The sequence below is a fragment of the Atta colombica genome, unplaced genomic scaffold, assembly GCF_001594045.1.
Source record: "Atta colombica isolate Treedump-2 unplaced genomic scaffold, Acol1.0 scaffold293, whole genome shotgun sequence".
Classification (NCBI taxonomy): Eukaryota; Metazoa; Arthropoda; class Insecta; order Hymenoptera; family Formicidae; genus Atta; species Atta colombica.
This window is the reverse complement of record NW_017259396.1, coordinates 944,375-953,636: the sequence shown is the minus strand read 5'-3', so window position 1 is coordinate 953,636 and position 9,262 is coordinate 944,375. Positions and strand designations below refer to the sequence as shown.

The window sequence follows — 9,262 nt, the reverse complement described above, 5'->3', positions numbered from 1 at the left end:
ATATAGAACATGAAGCTCTCACTACTCTTTATAGCGTGCGTGCACTACATGCAGCCTCGATGCATGCATATGTAGTCGGGATACTTTCTCGCCTACGGCAAGGCAGCCACCTTGGCTCGCGTAGCTATGCCTATGCGAGCTCGATGCGATCTCGGTGCACTTTTCGCATTGGCCTTTCCCGATCGCGACAAAATCTTTAGCGTAATCTAACAATAACGATTCTCACAACATCGACATCACATTGATTAATTATATTTTCAAGCGTTCACGCAAATCTGCTATAGTGACGAACATAAGTTGCATTGAGAAACATCTTACACCTTGTGCACAATAATAATTTTTAATGCGACTGTGCAAACAGAAAATATTTTTCACAGATATTCTTAGTTACCTAAGATAAAGGCATTACGATAAGGATGTTCCGATTCCGATGATAAGCCATACTCAAATTTAACGCAATAAATTGATTTATCGACATTTACAGATCTTGAAACGAGCACTTAAGGCAAAAATCATTTCTTTTTTAAAATAATTGCACGTTATGTATTTGTCACGGTAGATTCTGTTTTCGGTTTCTCAGCTTAAAGCTTGCATTACGTTACAGTTACATCGCCACGTCAATTATCCCATTAGCTCGTCAACTCGAACAGGTTCCGGCTTGATCCAGCGAATCAAGTCTCTTCCACGTTACATACATCGACTTATCTCTGGTACGTTTTCCTGCAGTACCGCGTTACGCCTAATGTGAGCTCACTGACAGGAAACGCAGGCGAGATCCTAATTTGTTGGTATTCGGTTTCTCTCAGCTGAGCGATCCATGGTCTCGGCACTTGGGAAACAGTGGTTAGCTTATTACACTTTACAGGGGAACGGTCGCATGAATACGCCCTTTATGCTGGCCAAACCGCTAACGTATAAACCAGCAATGAGCGTAGGAAATGGCTTGTACCTTTTGCAATGTTATTTTTCCTTCCCGTGCACCGGACAAACGAAACGTTTAATGCCTCTTGCCAAGACTGTGTCAGCAGCTTAAGCGATTAGGACTTTTGCGAAGTTCTACGCGGCCAGGCGAGACATGAGAAAACAAAAAATTTTGTTCAACTCCTAAAGAGAAAACTTTAAAATTTTGTATACTTCCCTTACAAAAATGTAATATTGTTCAATTTAATGCTGGCTAATTACTAAAAGACAGTAATTAATTATCTATTTGAAGTACTAAAAGTACTAAACAACAATGCTTTTAATATTTAAAGTAAATAATTAATTACTGTCTGTCTTTCAGTATTAAATTGGTTAATATTAGATTTCTGTAAGTGTTCAACTCTTACCCAAGAAATTTATTCATTATAAACAGATGACATTATTTATAAATATATATTTTCCTCTAGATAAGACATTTACACACAGATATGTATGAAAGTATTTATTTCTGTACATATATAAAAGTAGTAGTTCTGTACATATATAAAAGTTTTATACATATATAAAAGTAGAAAAAAATTTTAATCAATAATTTTGTTTAAATTTTATAGAGAATTTAATACAAACTTCGCATTATTTGAACAAGAAACTATATTTTAAAATCGAACTATCTTATAGAACTATTATCTTATAGAACTACATTATCTTATAGTTAGGTAAACGATCAGCCTCGAAAAAATTCAATCTTATCGATTTGTTGCCATCGTAGAGTATCCGATAACGAACTAAAGAATTAGAGATTGCGTGGTTCATGTAACAGGTACTGATAAATTATTAGTAAGTGATAAGAAGAAGAGTATCGCGAATTTAATAGTGACAGCACAATAGTCGTAAGCAAAAATAATTGTCTTATATTGCATTTTATATCGTTATTTTGTTTTGCGCTGAAATTACATATTGCTGACCTCTTATCATTGATCCATTGATCATTTTCAGCCGACTCAGCCGAATCATACGACTCACGGTTATTTTGCCATTTTGCAATGTATCAAATATTTGCTCGAGCACTGTTTTACGGAAGACTACTATTTGTTTCAATTCTTCAATATATCCAGAAACGTGACATGAATAGAAGCTGTCATATCGATCGTGTCATTGCTAATTTGCTGCTTTGTTACATTATTAATTCGAGGTAAACGAAATTTCGCTATTTTATTTCGATAAACAAAAAATTTAAAAAGTATATATATTAAAAGTATATATATTATAATATATATACATATATATAGGTAGGTATATTCTTTCCTTTTTTCTATTAATTTTTCTATTATTTAACTATTCTAATTTTTCGAAATATATATCGCTCTCTGACTTAAAAAACGACATAACTAAGAAAACATAAGTTTCGAATTATTATCATGAATAAGTTAAATAAACATTACTCTATCAATCGTAAAAAATGAATCATCTTAATTTTGTAAAAAAAAAATCATCACAACTCGAAAAAGATGGTTTTTTAAGGGTTGTGAAACAAAAATGACATTTGATCGTATTAAGAATATTTTCTTTTTGTTAATATTTGATTAATTAATAATTTTCTTTCAAGTTGAATAATAATTTTTTCCTTATTCTAAGAAACTCAATTTTCTGAGTTGTATTTTGAAATAAGGAACGATATAATAATTTGTCAATAAACATGTGTTTATATGTTAACAATTCTCCACGCCCTTTGTATCGGCTTGAAATATCATCGCGATTTAAACTTTCCCATCCGATGTTTTTACACGCGAACGCGTCATTTTCCGCTCTTCACCACGACTGCGAAGAAATGACTTTTTGCGATGAATACGCTCTCCGTCGTACTCTCTACCAAGTCTTGCGCCGCGTATTGTCGGAAGGCGCGCAATGATTCGCGCCGATCCGTGACGTACGTGCGAGACCGCGCGACGCCACTTTTGTTATCTGGATTTCGCGCTCTTCAGTCAGGTCGGCCTTGCATATGTACTATTACGCGCATACATACATTCGCTGCAAGCACGTACAATATGTATGTGCATATATTGGGAATATTTGCACGCGCACGTGATGTGCTGCACGCAGAGACGTTGGATGTCCTCCATAAATTGAACCATTATAAAAATAGGTTGGATTAACGTTATCGGTATGGTTCGATTGCCACCGTGTATTTTTAAATGTTTTGAGTACCTACTGATATCGATACATTCGCAATGTGTTCGCTATGTGCAGGACAGTTGTTCGCGAAACACCTCGTTTGAAGTTAGGTGAGTTATTCGAGAAATGAGATCGATATGACAGAATTAAAATATCCCAATAACTAAACGTGCTCAGTGATTGAAAAATCAACAATGTATTTGTAATTATATTTGAGATATTTGTCAATAACAGCAAAAGAAAGAGAAAATGATGAAAAACGTTAAATGTTTTATATCAAAATAAATAATAAAAACATATAAATTTAATTGCAAATTGTGGCGAAAAAAATTGTTTCTTTCAATTTTCGCAAGGACAATCGTATTTTCACTCATTTTCTTATCATTTCGAGTAAGACATAATGTGTACATTTTCAAATTTTTTAAAATATTATTATATCATATTTAACTGTAGTGCATCTTTTATTGTCAAAAACTAAAAATTAAATTTGCAGTTACGAGTTCAGTTGATATGGTGTATAATATAACAATATAAAATTTCACTTATAAGTTTTTTTTTTTAGATTTATATGATTTTTCAGTCACTGACAGAACAGAAAAGTTTTATGTGGATATTAATTTTTTTAATAATGCTACTAATTAATAATCAATAATATAGAACTGGTCATATATACTTTCTTATTATAGTCATTGGGATGTTTACCTTATATATTTAATTTTTCTTTCTTAGTTTTATTCATTTCGATTAATGTGTTGGTGACATTTATTATTTCATAAAGATGACTTCTATCTAAACTGTTTGACATTTTCTGTCAAACAGTCAAAACATTCATTGGTTGTTACTACTATTTTTGGCGCTCTCTCAGGAATTCGTGTGTTGCGTTTAAATTTATCAACCCTCGCGGAGTACTTTCGTGACTTTTCAACGCCATCACGAAATTCTATACACGTCACAGTGTTCGCGTAAAGCTGTTAAGTGCTCATTTTGTGTTTATCGTAAAGCAATCTGTATGCACTCTGTACAATAAACGATGGTAAAATAAGCTGTGTTTGGACGTATATCCGGTGTTTTGATAATCCAACTCCACTTCAAACAAGCATACCATTACGTGTTCAGCGTTAATTGATTGCACATTACGTATTCGCTCATTATTTCATAGAATAGAACTTGATCCGTAAACATGGAGGAAAATCTGGTAATATAATAATCTAAAGAGATTTAGCATTATCATTATTCCCCTTTATATATTATATATTCCGTTGTGACTTATAATAGTTTGAAATGATATTTTGTAGTTAAATAAGCTGATCTTTAACTCATTCGCCATGGTTTGATAGAAACAAAAAGGAATAAATACTAGAGAAAAGAAGTTTAATATAATTTCGCGATGTTCCGGCAAGTAACTCGGCGAGTTGTTTTTTTGCTGAGGCTGCACACGAGCAGGTCGAGTTTCATCTGCAGTGATAGCAGGCATGGAAAACATACGAGAAGGAAGCCATGCGTACGCACAATCTCGCGAACGCACGATGTTATTAATTAGCGCAAACAATCTCGACCATATGTCGGGCACGGCATTAACTGAGAGACTGTAATTTATTTACAACGATATAACAGCGGCAGGCGTACACCGCTCGTCTACGATTCTTCTTCGATATACGATTGCTCGCACGCAAGTGAATCATTCGCGTCTCGCCGGCTAAGAAGACCACAGTAAATTAAACAGTCGAGAGAAAGAGAACTGGAAGGAGAATTCGCGAGGGAGAAATCGGAATTTACAAAAGGGAAGATAACGAACTTTTCTAGTCCAACGCAAATGATTTAGCTGTTCAGGAATGCTAAACAACATGACATACATTTACTATGCAGCATCATAGAATCTTGTTGAAAGAAGATGAAAAACTATTTTTTAGTAATTCTTATTTCTACAATTGTTTACTTTTAACGTTAAAAATATTTTAAAAAAGCTCTTCCTGTCTTCTGATTAAGTTTTTGCAAAAATAATTTATTTAAACTGAGTATCTCATGATTTGATTTATTTGTCGCCTAATATAGTTTACGTAAAGTTTTTATTTTCTAATTATTATTCAACATAAAGTTCATTTGAATCAATATACATCGCTTCTATAAGCAAAAGGATCACATTTTCTTCTGAAGTCCGTTTCTCGGTCCGTTTCATTCGCATGTATAACACTTGTGTGCTCATTACCGCGGTTGCTACTGAGATCGCCCGAGTCGAGAATTTAGAGATAGGATCCAAACAGATGTCCGCCTCACCCGTGACTCGTGCATCCGAGTTATTACCGCTATAAATCAGGAGTCGCTTTTTTTATACTGGCTGCGCTCTTGTAGAAGAGTCTGCTCGCTGTCGTTCGATATCGGCGGGACGTTTACACGCGAAGAAGTAATCATATCAGATCGAATATACGGTGGTCGGCGAAATCCGGCGTGGGCGAAACGCGTGTTGAATTAGCACGATGCGCGACAAAGGTCTAAATGATTATCCCTTTTTTACGAGTCAAAGATTGGCGAAACTGATACCATCAAGTACAACTCATTTTAACTCGCTTTAATTTTGATATACATCTTAAAATGAAGAATATATTATTGAGTACTTATTACTTGCAGGAATCACATTGCGTTTTATAAGGATCGTAAAATCAGTATCGCGCGAGTAAAGCTTTAAATTTTTTAATTTTAACTATTTATAGCTTTTTAAAACATTTATTAGCATCAATATCATTAAGTTGCTTGTTAATTTAATTTATGATATTACTATCCTAGTTTCAGTTTAAGATTGCGTTTCAAGACTGAAAATTATTTTAGCGTGCAGTTTACGGAACTGGATATATATAAATTTGCACTGAAATAACATTTAAGCACTAAAATCCAATTTAGAGAAGTCTTCTTGTTTATAAACGATGTTTATAAAAATTTTTTATATTATGATATAAAAACTTGTTCTTTTATTTTCATGCAGAGGAACTTTTTTGCCGCAATGTAACCATGTTTTACAAGTTTGTGTAAACATTTTAAATTTTCATAACATCAATCAGAACATAGCATCACTAAATCGCAACACGACGACGACGTAATAACTTACTACGATCATAAATTGCAGAAAGTACACCTCTATATTTCATAATGTAACTCGGAAGAAACTTCTTGAAGTCATATAATAGGTATATACATATCAAGCTTTCATATGCACCTATGTATTTCGATCTACAATATGTGATATCCAATGTAGCATAAGTTAACTCACTGGGTTGGATGAGAAATCGCGCCATTTCCCGTAACCACTAGTCATCTTTAGTTCGTCTCCTTCCATGGAACATCGATATTATCATATACCAAAGTTCTAAGTACACACAAAAGTTGTATCTTACTATCCTCTGGCCGTTGATCTTCCTCATTAGTGATTCGTGCGTGTTTTATTCGAGATCAAAACTTCGACCTCGCACGCAATGTTGCAATCGCGAGATTCCCGAGGCGGAGGTCAAGTCAAGTGATAGCCCTATTATCACGGAAGAAAGGAAGGGGAGAACAAACGAGCGATCCGCCAACCACCTGTTTTTCCTATCCGTCGAACATTCCGACGTTTTTATCGCATTCTGAAACTTCGGCCAGATCTGCGAATACATCGCGCATCTTTTAACGGCCGGCGATGATTTCTCATGCAAAACCGCCGACGGAGTTATTTTAATATCCGCGATGTTTGTGGCCTGCGGTAGTAAATTGCGCACCATCGTTGGCCATCCGTGATTACACGCGCTTTACTCCTAAGCCGCACGCAAATTAATAACAGTAATTATGAACGCGTGGCACGAAGGCGCGAAACCGATTAGAAGAAGGCGAGCCTCGTTGTATTTTTTATCCTCCTGATCCATTTTCATCGACGAGTATTTCTTATTCCGTTCTACTTTAACGCGCTTTCCCATCTCGGATTATAATTCTCATCTCTTTCTGCAAAGCATTTATAAATTGCCATTTAACATCGATGATTTACTAATTTTGTCATTTTCCCGCCGTATTTTTCCGCAAAGAAAAATTTTTCTTACCATATTTTTTCGCAAAGAAAATTTTTCTACGCTAATGTTAAAAACTGAAGTTCCAGACAAGTTTTTCTTCCCACTTGTTTACTCGGGACAAATTACGAACGTTATCTACATGCCACAAAGGCTTCCGGATTATCTTTCGAAACTTTTCTGGCATGCTTAATCTTCTTGAAAAACTCGAACATCGTTATCTAACTTTAACATCATTCGAGCATCTAATGTAAGAACTTATCGTACCAAACTTGCAATTATTGACACAGACATTAATAATAATAATAATAATATAAATAATAATAACAATAATAATATCAAATCTATCTTAACTCTCCATCTGTATAATAATATTTTTTTCTTTTTTTGTTTACACTATTTTTAGACTTTCAAAAAAAATTTTCAGAATTATTTTTTTAACATGTCTATTACATTAATTTTTTAAATTCAAACATTTATTTAATAAAAAATGAAATTTGAACAAAAATGATATTGAAAGAGAATGAAAACATTCTTCCTAATTATATGAAAAATTGAATTCCAGTGAAATGAGTTCATATATATTGTAACTTATAAAGGTAAATAAAAGATACAATAGAAGATTCAATATTGAATAATTTTTCTTCATGTTATGATGTAGGAAAGGTACTCTGTGAACACAAGTTTTTTTACACAAACATTATAGCTTAAAAACACTATTAATTTTTCATACACTTGTGTTTATTACATCTTTTTTTTTTATCACACTGTAAGCTACAAGACTACAACACATGCAAACAAGCTCATTTCACCGGGATCCAATTTTCTATAATTAGTGCGAAGTCCTTTCGCTTGTATAAAAAAAGACTTAGATTAGAGGGAGAATGTACTCTGTGAATTATTTATTAATTTACCGTATACTTAATGCATGCGATTAATTATTATTTTAATGAAATCATTTTAACGAATTCGAGTTGTCAAGGCAAAGGGATTGAGAATTCATACCAGTGACTGTACTACCGTTTAATAGGATATGTTTTAACAACCACGGAAGCTTGGTCGATGTTGTCCCCTGGTCCATGGTCGTATAGATACGTGTTTCTCTCAAGAACGAGCCAAAGGGAGACTCTGCTTCTGCGAGAGGTGAGTCGCGGGCATGTTACCATGTTTGGCGACTCGCTCCCATAAAACTTCCCCGCACACGCTCCAGCGCGTGCACGTGTACGCCGATCACGGCACACGCAGCCACGCACACCATACAACGTGACTCTCTCGCCGTATTTCCAGCCTACTCGCCGTGGGTAAGATAAATCGCGTCGAAGTTAACGCAAACGAAGTGTTCGCCGAGCTGGGCGCAATCGCGACCACACCCCGCGAGGAGAGCACTAGAAGGGAGACGGAGGAATCTCTATTTATTAAAATGTGTACAAGCGGAGCTTGATAAACAAGTTGAATGTCATATTAAAAATATATAAGAAACGTATTTTTCCTATTGCTATTTTTGGCAAAGAAAAATCGATTGGAAATTAATTAACTTGGCTAAACGGCCACTCTAATTATATGACATTTATGCAATTGGATAGAAAAAAATTTGATTTATTTAACCCTTAAACATCACACTGCAGGAACAACACACTATGGCATACTTTTGATTGTTTAGAATTTTTATAAAATCGGATATATTGTGAAGAATATTTTTTTAATCGAAACACCAAATATCAAAGCCTTAAACATAATGATAAGCAATAGGAGGGAGGGAGGGAGGGAGGGAGGGAGAGAGAGAGAGAGAGAGAACAGAGAACAAGAGATTTTAATTTATCAGAAATCGTGCGTACTAGAATGGTTTCTAATAGATCAAAATTTGTTATTCTCTGTTCCTATTGTCTGTGCTTTTCGTTATGTTTAAGGCTTAAGGAACATAGCAAATGTATGTATTGTATTTTTAATAAAAAAAAAGTTACAGACAATGAAAAAGAACATTAGAAAAGTGTTAGAAAAAAGTATGATATGTATAGTAGGGCAAAAGGTATTTAAGGATTAAAAAGAAAGTAAATTGATTATTTATTTCTTCTTGTGTAATTATATTAATTTGATAAAATGATTACATTATGATTAATTTTAATAACACTTCAAATATATATATA

The 9,262-nt window shown here is 34.1% G+C and overlaps 1 protein-coding gene across 2 annotated transcripts in view; it reads left to right on the top strand.

Moving 5' to 3' along the window:
• The window catches only part of LOC108690066 (semaphorin-5B), a 107,753-nt gene that overhangs the window by 13,146 nt on the left and 85,345 nt on the right, over nt 1-9,262 (top strand). The window contains exon 1 of one of the 2 annotated variants that reach the window (XM_018197159.1): nt 3,164-3,203. The exons of the other annotated variant lie outside the window; for it this stretch is intronic. The gene's annotated coding sequence lies outside the window, so the exon portion shown is untranslated. Of the gene's footprint in view, nt 1-3,163; nt 3,204-9,262 lie in introns of those variants that run through there. 2 annotated transcript variants of the gene reach the window in all.